The following is a 14,274-nucleotide window of genomic DNA, read 5'->3' as shown; positions in this document are numbered from 1 at the left end:
TTGTAGCAGATTCTACTACTGAATCCGAGTACTATGCCGCTTCGGAGGCAGCAAAGGAAGCGATATGGATGCGTCAATTCTTACAAGGGCTTTCGGTAGTTCCTAGTTCGAATGACCCGATCACCATCTATTGTGACAATAGAGGTGCCATCTTCCAGGCTAAGGAGCCAAAGTCTAGCAACAAATCTAGACATGTACTACGGAAGGCTCACCTGATCCGTGATTACGTGGAGCAAGAAGAGATAGTGATTGACAAGATTGCGACGGATGATAACATCGCAGATCCTCTCACCAAACCGTTGAATTATAATAAGCATGTAGGGCATGTTAACTCCATGGGAATTAAATATGTTCCTAAGTTGTAGTACTTCATTATGGATTTGATACATTATCTTTTTCATATATTATTTATAACTTCATCGTTTTATATATATAATATTTTGTTTTTCATGTGGATTGTACTGACAACATTGAACGCCACAAAGTGAACTGAATTACATTATATTTGTTTTTGTCCGTAATCGCCAAATGAGTGATAACTCCGGCTATTATATTGTGCAGTCGATTGATGGTGGGTTCAACGAGCCATAAGTTAAACGGTTGACTAATCGATCACAGATACGAGATTATGACGATACCTCGTAGGACAATTTTTATTTGTGACAACGTAATGGAGTCCTAAATGTTCTATAACATTCGGTGCCAGGTCGTGGATAGGACATCTATTGTGTACCTAGAGTCGATTCTTTTGACTATCAACTGTCTCTTGAGATTAATGCAGTTTTTGGGTGACTTTGGTTTCTTTCTCACGGTCTCACCGTGAATCGGGGCTAAGTAGATTTTTTTCGGGTTATTTCATCCGTGCTTACATCTCGCAAGATTTGAGTTGAGGAAAATATCCATCCCCTATCGGTATAGTTATTTCTCGGGGCCACTCGAGGAGTTGTAATCGAAATGCATGGCCATGCTCGAATGTTGATTCGTTTATCGGTTAAGTTACTCTCTAGTCGGGAAAACCACTATTGATCTTCGATCGCTTGTAAAATACGACCTTTGTGAATTCGGATTTGCAAATTGTTTTACATTGAGTGGGAGAAATTTTAAAGGATATGAGAATCGGTTATCGCACATACACTTGTGAGGACAAGTGGGAGTTTGTTGGAGCTGGTGTCCTCCACAAATTAGTGTGATAACATTTGTAAATCTCTTACAGGTTCACAAGGGTATACTTCGTATATTTAATCAGTTGATTAACGTTTACCTAATAACGGTTGGCTTGCTAGAAAGTTTGACGTTATTATCATACAGATGGCGGTGATCAACTGGTCCCTAAAGGTCACACCTATAGGACGTATTTGAGAAATGTGGTTATAGAAATATAATTACATTGATGCCCAAAATGACTAAAAAGTTAGTCAATGTGTTGATGAGATAATTATTTAATGAAAATTAAATAATATTAAGTTGAGACGAATTAACTGTCAATTCGTAAAATAAATATAATAAGTTATATTTAATTAAATATATATAAGGTTAGTTTGAAAGAATTAATCTGTTAATTCGTAATTAAATATAATCAGTTGTATTTAATATCAACAAGTTGAATGTTTCATAGTGGTAATAGTGAGGGTACACAAGCCAAGAGGTCATGGGTTCGATCCTCACTAGATGACAATTTAACACACTTTATATATTTTTGGAAAGACCAAAAATAAGGAAATTTAATTCCTTATTTTCGGATCACATTGGCCGAAATTAGGAGATGTAAATCTTTCCTAATTGATTTCGGATTTCGGTCTATATAAAAAGAAAGGTGGAGAATTATTTCTAACCTAATTCTTTTTCTGACCTAGCCTCCTCTTTCTCATCACAAAAAAAACACAAAGACAATAAAATTTTACAGAAAATTTTAGATTGATTTCTAGCATAATCAAAGGGTATATCTTAGATCGTCTTGGGTGCAACTAATAGGTGAATATCAATTTTGATATTGTTCTTAAGCCAATTTTGCAAGGACCCGAGGTTAATTCTAAATCTTTTTACTTATGCTTGTGTATTTTATTTTATGACCATAGATCATCTTTATTATATTGTTATAATCCTTCATGTTAAAGAGAAGTATACAGAATATTTCCCACAGATAGTTCCTGCTTTGAAGGTTTCCCCCAGGGTGGCTAGTGCGTCTGCTTCTGCATTCTAGTTCCTGGGGATTTGCTTGATGTTGAACGTGACAAATCTGATTTTCAGCTCCTTTGCTACGTCTAGATATGCCATCATCCTGGGATCCCTGGCCTCATAGCAATCATTAACATGGTTAACTATAAGTTGAGAATTTTTGCATTAAACCTGAAGATGTCTGATTTTCAGATCCAGAGCCAGCTTCAGACCCAGGATCAATGCCTCATATTCTGCTTCGTTGTTTGTGGCCTTGAATTCACATCGTACAGCCTGGACTATGAGATCTCTCTGGGGTGACTTGAGGACCAGTCCTACTCCTGCTCCCTTGGCATTGGAGGCTCCGTCCACGTGTAGCTCCCATACCCGCTCCCCTTTATCTTCTTCCAGACTCAGAATGTCCTGCTCTGCCTGGGTTTGGAGGACTGGGCAGAAGTCAGACACGAAGTCCGCCATAGCCTGAGACTTTATGGCCGTACGGGGTTCGAACTTCAAATCGAAACCACTCAAGTGCACGGACCATTTAGCCATCCTTCCTGACAGTTCTGGTTTTCTCATGATAGTCTTAAGAGGATAATTAGTTATCACAGAAATTATATGAGACTCGAAATAGGGACGCAATTTATGGGATGCAGTAACTAGTGCAAGGACAAGTTTTTCGAGTGATGTGTACATGGTTTCTGCTGGAAGCAGAGACTTACGGATGTAATATACTGGATGCTGTGATCCTTCATGCTCTCGTACTATTATTGCACTGACTGCTGCTTCTGTGACTGATAGGTACAGGAACAGTGGCTCTCCTGGCTCTTGCTTCGACAGGAGTGGTGGGGTGCTGAGGTAACGTTTTAGCTCCTGAAATGCTTTCTCATGATCGTCCGTCCACTCAAATCTTTGGCTTTTTTTGAGTACATCATAAAATAGATTGCATCTATCCGAGGACCTGGATATGAATCTGTTCAGGGCCGCCACTCTTCCAGTTAGACGCTGGACGTCTTTCGGTTTCTGTGGAGACTCCAGCTGCATAATTGTTTTGATTTGCTCGGTGTTGACCTCTATCTCCCTCTGGGTTACCATATACCCCAGAAATTTTCCACTAGATACTTCAAAGGTTGCACTTTGTAGGATTCAGCTTCATTTGGTATTTTCTGAGGGTATTGAAAGTTTCTGCCAGGTGCTGGTGGTGTTGCGAAGTCTACTTCGATTTGACGACCATATCTTCTATGTATACTTCCATAGTTTTGCCTATTTGCTCTATAAACATCATGTTCACCAGTCTCTGATAGGTAGATCCTGCATTTTTCAGTCCAAAAGGCATGACATTATAACAGTAGATACCTCGCTCGGATCTGAATGCTGTCTTTTCCTGGTCACTGGGGTGCATCTTTATCTGGTTATATTTGCTCCAGGCATCCAAGAATGTCAGCATCTCGTGCCCTGCAGTAGCATCCACCATGGCATCTATGTGTGGTAGTGGAAATGGATCCTTTGGGCAAGCTTTATTTAAATCCGTGAAATCGACGCAGACCCTCCACTTGCCATTCTTCTGCGGAACCACCACCACATTAGACAACCATTCTGGATATTTTAATTCTCGAATTTTTCCTGCAGCAAGCAGGTTATCTACTTCTTGGTTTAAAACCTGGTTCCTTTCAGAAGCAAATTTTCTTCTTTTCTGCTGCACAGGTTTATAGCTTGGATCCACACTTAACTTGTGAGTTATCACACTTGGGTCTATCCCTATCATATCATCATATGACCAAGCAAAGCCGTCTATGTTAGTTCTCAATAACCGAACGAGTTCTTCACGAATGTTACCTGTACATTCAGATCCAATGAGCACAGTTCGTTCTGGATGCAGCGCGTCCAGGATGACTTCGTCCAGCTCTGTCTGCTGAGGCTCAATGTATTCGTCCTGGATGCGCTCGCTCTGTAATTTCTATGCTGGTGAACCGGTTGTTGACTTCAGAGCCACCTTATAGCAATCCTTAGCCTCTTCCTGGTCCCCACGTATCTCTTGCACCCCCCAAGGTGTTAGAAACTTCAGGCTTTGGTGGTACGTTGAGGGAATTGCTTTCATCTCGTGGATCCAGGGCCTGCCAAGGATTACATTGTAAGTAGAGGGTCCGTCAATAACCAGATACCTTACCTGCTTGTTTGCACCTCCGGCGTAGGTTGGGATGACGATTTCTCCTAGGGAGTGCTTTGTTTCGCCACTGAAACCAACCTAGGGAACCGCCTTCTTTCCTAGATCTTTCTCGGTGAATCCCATGCCTTTGAGTGTCTCTAACATGATCAAGTTGACGGAGCTTCCGGTATCCACCAGGATCTTCCTCACCTCGCAATTTCCTATGGGAAGCGTGATGATTAGGGCATCGTGGTGCTGTTCTAGAGCAGACCCTGCGTCTGTTTCGTCAAAGGTGACTGACGGCAGATTCTCGGCGGTTAATCTGTAGGAGCTTTCTGGTCTGTCTCCTTTAGTTCTGGTCGCATGCCTCTTTGCTGCTGAATATGTCAACCCACACAGCTCCGATCCACCTGTAATAACATTCACAGTTCTAGTGCACTGAGGAGGAGGAGATGGCAGAACCTGATCTGCTGAGTTTACTCTGGTCGTGTTTCTGGGTAGGAGGTGATCCAGGTTTCCTTGATCATAGTTGAATTTGACTTTCTTTCTAAGGGAGTGACATTCATCGGTGTCATGGGTGTTGCTGCCGTGGAACTCACACTTCTTACCGGTGTCCCTTCTACTGCATTGGTTTCCTTCTGGAAGTTTTGGCCATCTGACTCTGCGTCTCAGCTCCTTCAAGGCTTTGAATAGTCCTGCAAGATTAGTAGTAAAACCATACTCACTTACTTTCGGAGGCATATCAGCTTCGCTTTTTCCTTCAGAATTTCCAGAGACTCTGTTTACGCTCCTGCTGTAGGGCTTGGGCCTTTCACTCTTCTTTTCTACTGGAGCTTTTCTACATACTGGGTCTGAATCATAGATGCCTCTGATTGGTGTAGAGTCTTCCTCTAGTCTCATGACAGCAATTGCCTTTGTCTGTACTTCCTTAAAGGTGGTACAAGGGTGCTTCGTCAAATCCTTGTAGAGATCTGAATCCTGGTGCAGTCCTCGGCGGAAGGCTTGTATAACGGTTGCTATATCACATCTCGGGATACCCACCTTCTCCTTGTTGAACCTGTTCAAGTAATCACGGCTGGACTCCTCGAACCCTTGCACTATCCGGTAGAGGTCACTTGTCTGCTTCTCCGGCTTTCTGCTGCTGGCGAAGTGTTGGTTGAAGGCGTTGACTAGGTCGGCGAAGCTGGATACGCTCTTGTTTGGTAGGCCGACGAACCACTGCAGGGCTGCTCCTGACAGGGTTGATCCAAATCCCTTGCACATACAAGCATCCTTTAGAGATCCAGTTGCGGTTATCACCATAATTTTCTGCTTGTAGTGGTTGATATGGTCAAGTGGATCTGTGGTTCCATCGTAGAGTGTCATGGGTGGAGGCACGCATCCTTTAGGGACACCGACTAAGGCTACGTCATCCACGAAAGGTGACTCTGCGTAGCTGTCTCTGGCTGCTTTCTCAAACGGACGGGCTACGCCTGGTATCCTATACATTAGTCCCTCAGCTCCTGGTATTTCTGCTCCAGCGAATTACCTGTTCCTGCAAGAGGGTTAGAAACAGGCGGAAAAGAACCAGTCGGTGTACCTCCTAGCCAAGGCGCTCCAGAAAATGGGCCTGGTGCTGGATGACTGGATGACTGGTTACTGGTGTTGCACTGATTATGGATCCAGGCTGCCATCCTAGTGTCTGTTGTAATCCTCCGATTCAGGCTCCACTGGTGTACTGGTTGCAGGATGGAATTGCTGCATTGGTGACAGGTCCAGATTGCCATCATTATGTCTGGTGTGCGGGGGTACCTGAAAAAGGTGGAAGGTCATATCCTGATGGGGTGCTAAACAAAGCGTTACCTGTTGTCTGCTGCAGATTGGGTGGATTATCAAATGATAGGCATCCCAATCCTCTGGGCTCAATTGGTTCGCTGGGTGCTACTCCTGTAAGGTCCAGTCTGGTGACTAGTTCTGATGGAAATGTTCGACTCGACCCTCCACCGCTGGTTCTGGTAGGATCCTATGGTGCTGATGTTGGCTTGGTCTGGACTGCTGTCACGATCTGAGCAATCAGGTTCTGGTTGTCCTTACTTAGATCCTCAACGGCCCGACGCAGAGTGTCTATCCCCTGAATCATCACCTGTATCGGATCAAGCGCTGGAGATCCTCTGCTTCGGAGAACTTCTGCGCCTGAGCCTTCCTAGGTCTGACTCCTGGATACAGCTTCACCTCTGCTGGGGCTGCTCTCCCTACTGGATTTGGACTGACCGGATGCAGCTGCTGCCTTTGGAGTCTGTGGTGGCTTCTGAAGCTGGGGCATGGCTCTGGTTGACATGCTGACGGGAATCGTCTGGCTGGACGCTGGGGGTGCACTGACTTATCCTGCGGATGCAGAAGTAAGTCTGCTCCGAAAACGGGGCGACATGCTCGTTTCTTGGAAGGATTCTGGCTGGTTCCAGACATTGTGACGGCTGGTTCGGTTTTGCGAGGTTTGGCTATAGAAAATGATCACTATGCCCCACGGTGGGCGCCAAACTGTTTTGGTAAAAATTTACCAAGTTATAAATTTAATTAGTGAGTGATAGTGATTAATCTATGGCCAACGATGGAATGAACGCAACGAATTTAATGTACGAATGAACAACGAAATAAGAGAGTGACACGAGGAATTTTTGGTGACGCGGAAAACCCGGTGTGGGAACAACCGCGGGGGAGTCAGAATCCCACCAACTTTGAACTATATTCGAGATTAGATACTCAAGTAAGGAAATACAATTATTTTGCTAGAGAATTATGGCCAAGTGTAGACGGGATTTTGAGGATTAATGCGTTGCTTGTGGTAATTTTCAGATGCCTTGAGTGTTGCTCTCCTCGTCCTTATATATATGCTGGAATCAGAACTAGGGTTTTTGAGCTGCCTCTGCGTCTGTTGCTAAATACCTAGTCAATCCTCTAAAAAATAGGAGTTTGTTTGTTGACTGAGTTCCTTCCCTTTTGTGCACGTGAATTTCCTCTTTGGTCCATATTGTGTTTGTTACTTTTGATCCCATGGTCCACAATACGCCACCTCAGCGATTCCTCTCTCCCCTCTTCTACCAACTACCGCTTGCCACGTTGCCATCCCCTTGCCACTTTTTCTGCCAGTAGAATAATGCCACGTCACAGGTGATAAAATGCAATTTTTATCCCTAACACATACAACATTTAAAACTAAAGCATAGAACAATAAAAAACAAACACAAGTAAATAAAATATTAAACATAATTAATGTACTAATAAACATAATTAATGTCTACGCTTAAATGATTGTTGTAACTCTTGTTTATAATCTTCAAGTTCAGGAGGCAAAAGGGTTTTGCTTGAGTAGTGCACGAAGCGCATTAAAATCATTTTTCTTTTTCATTCTTGCTTCGCTTTAGAGAGTAAACTCCATCCTTTCTCGATGCAACTGAATTCTCAATTCATCAACCTGCAGCCTACGTTGTTGAATGTCATGCTCCCGGGCGCTTGTTTGAGTAATAATTTCCAATCTTTTATTAACATCAGCTTGATTATTACAATCAACTCCAGAAGTACTACCATTAACCTTCTTCTTCCCTCTATTTCTCTTCGCAGCTTTGACACCTTCAGGCCGTTCAGTACGTAGCCACACTTTCACCATCAAGAGAGATGGGTGTAGAGTACTCTTTACCCTCAAGGCGTACTTTTTTCCTTCTACTGTTACTTCCATCGTTACCATCAACTCGATTTGGAGTGCTTTCATAGCTCTCATTAGCGTATGGAGAAATTGCTATTTTCGATTTTTCATCATGTTCCAAGCATGCTCTAAGGCGAATTTACCTGGTTTTCGGGCGATAAAGGAGGAGGATTGCGGTAGGTCTGTGGAAGTCAGCATAAAAACTCAAAGTATGGGTGTGGTGTCAAATAGGTTTGGATTTAGGAAGCATGGTCAAGAGCGGGTAAAGAAATAAGGGCATGACTTTTGAAAGGGTAGTAGGTTATGTTTTGGTACTTGGAATTTTGGCTCTTTGACAGGGAGATTAGCCGAGGTAGGAGAGGTTATGAAAAGGAGGAGAGTGCATATAATGTGTCTACAAGAGACAAAGTGGGTCGGAGGTAAAGCAAGGGTGATAGCGCCTTAGGGTTATAAGTTTTGGTACACGGGTAAAGACAAAACTCATAATGGAGTGGGTATTTTCATTGATAAAGATTACATCGATGATGTGGTAGAAGTATCAAGAAAGAGTGATAGGATTATTAGCTTATAGTCGGGGATGAGGTGTTGACTGTTATAAGTGCTTACGCACCTCAAGTAGGATTGGATGCTTCTTTTCGACGAGCCTTTTGGGAAGATCTGGAAGAGGTTGTAGAACGAGTCCCTATTGAAGAGAAATTGATCATTGGTGGTGACCTCAATGGGCATGTGGGTACTAGTCGACTTCGCTTCGAGAGCATTCATGGAGGTTTTGGGTTCGGGGAGAGAAATGAAGCAGGAAGTGACATATTAGATTTTGCTTTGGCATATGACTTGGGTATAATGAACACTTGCTTCGAGAAAAGGCATTCCCATTTGGCGACTTATAGCAGTGGAGGAAATGCTAGTCAAATTGACTTCCTTTTGGTAAGGAATGTGTGGAGGAGAGAGTACACCGATTGCAAGGTCATACCCGGGGAAAGTGCCGCAACACAATATAGACTAGTGGTGCTTGATTTTCGGTGTAACACTACGGATTTTATAGGCTGGTACTCGACCGAGTATGGCCTACTCGGTCGAGTAAAGTGTGTTGGGTATTCTGTTTGGCTACTGCCCATGAATACTCGGCCGAGTATGGGTAATACTCGACCGAGTAGAGGATACTCGGCCGAGTATACTCTATACTCGACCGAGTATCCGGTCTGACGGGTAATATTTTCCGCGGTTGATTTAGAAAGGATTAGAGTTATATTGAGACGCATTTTACAGTTTCTAAAACATTTTACAAAACCTAAACTACACAACGTAACTCTAATCCTCTCCAAATCTCCCTCTCATTTGCGTGGATTGTTCGTGAGTCTAACGAATCTTGCCTTGCGTCGATTATGTCGGTAAGTCTCTGATTTCATGAGTCTCATTAAGTTGTCTTTTAGGGTTTTGCCCTAATTATTGTTTTGGGTTAATTTGGGGGTTTAGGGTTTGGTCATTATATGTGTGTTGATTGTTGATTATAATTGTTGTAGGTGACGATGTGGTAATTGCTATGCATATTGTATGATTGATTAGAGCATATCGGATTGCGACAAGGTAGGGTTTCCCTACTCAGTTTACTGTTAATTGATTTAAGATTGTGATTGTACTGTGTATGATTGTTATCTGCTGATCATCGGAGGTTGGGTGTTGTAGTGACGGTGTTGATGTGGTTGTGTTGTGACGGTTGTGGTGTTGTGACAGCTGTGATGCTGTGTGTGTGATTGTGGTGGAGTCACTTGCGGGAGTGGCTTCACACCCTAGTTCGCCCTTCGTGAAACCCGTCACGGGAGGGGATGTGCACATTAAGGGACAGGGATTGTTAGTCGCTCGTTGATGAGCTGGACTAGGTGGGGATGGGCTGCGGTCACCCACTGGCGGCGAGGATTACCTGTTGCGATGGGTAATCTGGCAGGGCTACACACTTCGGTGTGTAGTCGATTCTCGTGTGAGATCGATGATCGGTGGTGGTAATGTTTGTTGTCTTATATTGATTGAGTAGTACTGACCCCGTGTTGTTGTTTTGTAAAACCTGCGGTGATCCATTCGGGGATGGTGAGCAGATTGTGGCAGGTGATACATTTATTGAGCTTGGGGCAGTCATGGGAGAGTCACCACGCTGGATTAGATGACACCATCACGAGCCTTAGTTATTGTTTTGGTAGTTGTTGCCTTTTGGATAATTCGTTTATTAGATTTTGGAGACTATGTAACTTTTATAACTACCGTACATTAATAAATATGTTTGGACTGTTGCTTTTGATATATACTAACCTCGGGCAACCGAGATGATAACAACCTTTCATGCTGGGGTAGTCCTGGTAAGGTACCTTGGTATGAGGGGGTGTTACAAAGTGGTATCAGAGCCGACGATTCCGGCACCTAAAACAAATGAACCCAATGAACTTAGGGAGTCCAAATAAAATGAACCCGGGGAGAGTTGTTTGGAGCTGCCGCAAAGACTTGGGAGACGTCCCGAAGTTGCATTAAGGCCCTTACGATATCAAGCCGGTCACATGGGGGGAAACTGTTGTATGTTTGAGTCATGTGAGTTTGATATCTATAGTTTGAATCTTGTGCATGGTTGGATGAAATGATGAAAGAAGTGGAATGTGATAGTTGTTGAAAGATGCATCGAGGATTGTTGATGTTAAACTTTGAGCATGAATATGTTGGCATGTTAAGTGTTGGAACATGGTAAAATATGAAAGGTGAATTGTGAAATTGTATCTGGTTGATATTGAGCATGAAGAATGTGATCATGTTACCTGTTTAATACAATGTTGAACATGAAGTATGGTAGTGGTACATGTGCATGTGAACATGATGATTTTAATGCTTGATTGTTGGTAGAAGCATGTGATTAAGGGCATGCGTCTATATATGTGAATGTAGTGTTTAATTTTAATGTGAGTATGATAAACGTGCCTCTATGTACTGGTTTCTTGAAGTATTGAATTGTTATTGTTGCCTTATGTATGTTCAAGTTGTTTTGGCTTAGGAAACTTGATTTGTAGAAAGAACGATTACGGAAGGGTTGTGTTAAAACTGTCATAAGTCTAGTTCTATAAATGATATTACTGCGATTCCAAGTTGAGGTGATAGCTTGTCTTCTTACGATTCTAACGATATGTCACACGCCCAAAACAACCTAGTAACGAGGGAGATATGACTGTTTTACGAAAACTGGTCAGTGCTGAGAACTGCGCCGATACTCGACCGAGTAGTCCCTACTCGGTCGAGTATCTTTTATACTCGACCGAGTATTCCATATTCGGCCAAGTAATCTCTATGTGATAATACTGTTTAGCGTCTGTAGTCGTGAACTCGGCCGAGTAGTCTCATACTCGACCGAGTAAGGTCTACTCGACCGAGTTTTCCCAATACTCGACCGAGTAATCCTTCTGCGACAATTGAGTTTGCTTCTGGAGTCGAAAACTCGACCGAGTAATATAGTTACTCGACCGAGTACCTTGTACTCGACCTAGTATGTTATGTACTCGACCGAGTACCTCATTGGATGGCCACTTTGAGTCGGTGGCTATGTTCTTACTTTTGTTTTGAGCCGGTGGCTATGTTTTTACGTTGTTTTGAGTCGTAGGGTATATACACATGTATGTTTTGAGTCTTAACGCATTCTTTTATATGTGAGATGGTCTTGATACGTAAGTTACCAAATACTATGATAGGGAGAATGCCGGCTTATGAGGGACATGTGTTGAATAAGGAAGACATGTGAGAGATAGTGGAAAAAAGAAAAAGGAAGAATGTGAGCTAATTGAGGCAAAGAGCATGTTTTGTGAGATATGATGAGTGATATAGTCGTGTGTTGAGTAGTATAAAAATAAGTGTATATGGACAAGGGTGATGTAAGTGTAAAGAAGCATGAGAATGAAAGATTGAGATAAGGGACACGAATAGTGGCATATTTGGATGTGTAAGGATTTATGGAGGAAGACAGCTAAGATAGAGTTGCTTAAGGATATATGTAATGGAAGGTTGTTGTAAGAAGATAGGAAAGAGAGGTATATAGTGAACTTAAAGGAAGTTATGTCGCGATGTGGATTTGTAGATAGTGGCTAAGTTTGGGAAGTTGGAATATCAAAGGGGTGAGCCTAGTGTGTAATTCTTTGGACAAACGGTATGAAGTGAATTTTGGTTTCTAGAGATGTGAAAGGGAGATATGACTAATTGAAGAGTAACCGTTAGTGTGCGGACTTGATGGTGACAAGGGTGAGTGTAAAGCAAGATGAGAGATGATAAATGATAAGAAGAATGATAAGATATTGAGATGAATTAATGGAATTAGAGTTGTGGAGCTATGGAAAATAAACAAATGACTAAAGAGTTAGGTAGAAAGAGAAAGGAGATGACTTATTAATTAGCATTATTGAGTAAAAGGAGGGAAAGAGAGATGGAAGTAAGTTGAGAGAACGTTGACTGGAGTTAAGGAGCATGAAGGTAGGAAACTATGAAATGTACGATATCCCCACTAGAGGGTGTGAGTTAATGGTTTTATAGGAGAGAAGGACGACGTGTTAGCCGTGAGTTTCGAGGTATTAAGGGAATAAGGAGCTTGTAGAGTGTTTGCACGATCTGAGATTTTGGTAGAGAGTTAGGTAACGATATGATAAAGGATAGAATTGGGAATAATGTTGAGGTAAATCTTGTTGATGGATTGGATGTTCGTTATTTGGGATGATAACCAAAGAGAGAAAACGGATTGTGATATTACAAAGTGATAGTAAGAGAGTGGTCACATGAAGGATGTTGGTGCCATAGTATTGTCACTAGTGGTTGAGGATGATGTTACTTTAGGGAAACTAGTTGTTCTAATGAGGTTGATTTTGTAGAGACCAGATAGATATGTATGGTTGTGAGAGAGTATAAGATGTGGTTATATGAGGCGGTTGTTAGTAGTTGAGTATTAACGGTATGGTTACATTTGGCAGGGGTGATGATTATGCGAATGGGAGAATATGTTATGAGGGGTGTACGAGTTAAGCTCGGGTGAGAGGTAACTTTTAACAGGTGGTAACTTACGTGATCAGGATTGACTAGTTAGATGTGATTGTGGGTCTATGATGTGTATAAATGTTTGTGTGAGGTTCTGACCTCACGAGAAGCGGTAGGGTGTGATAGTCATAAAGTTGTTATATGAATGTTTGTGATATATGTTGGGTACGACAATCTATTGGAATAAGGTTCAAAAGGTAATAATTTGATTGATCTGGCATGGATAGTTAAAATCGTATGTGTATTGATGATACATATTTATTCCGTGAAAAGGTATGGATGATAGGCATGAGATTCTTGTATGTTTATTCCGTATAAAATGTTGTGTTATGGTCGAGTAAAGCAGTTTTGAGTAAGTTTTATTGTCCGGAGAGTTATATTGAGTCAGTGTTTGTGGGAATTATATGGGGGCGTGATGTTTATCAATGTGGTTGTTGTGCCTCGGGTGGTGATCCGGGCACGGTACTTAGTGTTGTGATGCGGGAATTTTTTCGGCTGCATGGTGGTTGTTGGTGGCGGTGTTGCGATGCCGTCACCGGTTGTGGTGGAGTATACGGGGTGGTTATGATTTGAGTTTGAAAGTACGGACCGATTATGCCTGATTGTTGTTTTATTCTTTGTTGTTTCTTGTGAGTTTTGGTTAGACATGTAGACATCGTTGTTTGTTTGTTGATGTTTCTTACGGTTTCGGTTTGAGAATGAGGGTAGAGTATGATATGAAAGAGAGTTGTATATGTTTCGTTGTTGTCATGGTATAGTGATATTTTGTTGATGGGACACGGTTGGGATATGTTGTTCTGATAATTTTGATCTTGTTCTAGATGAGGCTTTGGTAGACATGTTAATGGCAAGTGATTTGTAGAACATGTGTGGTAATGATCTGATATATGCAGGTGGTTCATAATCCTTTGTTGAGACAGTGAGTGTAGGGTGTTGGGTAATTAGTGTCGTGTTAAGTTATGTATGAGTCTTGCGGTAATGAAAGAAAGGAACTTGAGGATCGAGTGTGAGTGTACGTAACAAGTGTGGATCGTGAGTTATGCTTTTGGCGATAAGAGTTTTATATAGTTTATATAGAGAGATATGTCATGTCGCGGTAATGTGTTTGTTTTGGTTAGATGGAGTGCAGAATGAGATGAGGTATGAGAACTGTTTAAGTAAGAGAGCCTTGGATATAGGTATAGTAAGTGTTTAGATTATAGGCGGGTATCTTTCACATGTGGTGGTGATGAAGATAAAGAGAGGTATAGCT

This window comes from Silene latifolia, chromosome Y (assembly GCF_048544455.1).
Source record: "Silene latifolia isolate original U9 population chromosome Y, ASM4854445v1, whole genome shotgun sequence".
In the NCBI taxonomy this organism is placed as follows: Eukaryota; Viridiplantae; Streptophyta; class Magnoliopsida; order Caryophyllales; family Caryophyllaceae; genus Silene; species Silene latifolia.
This window is presented reverse-complemented; position numbering follows the sequence as displayed.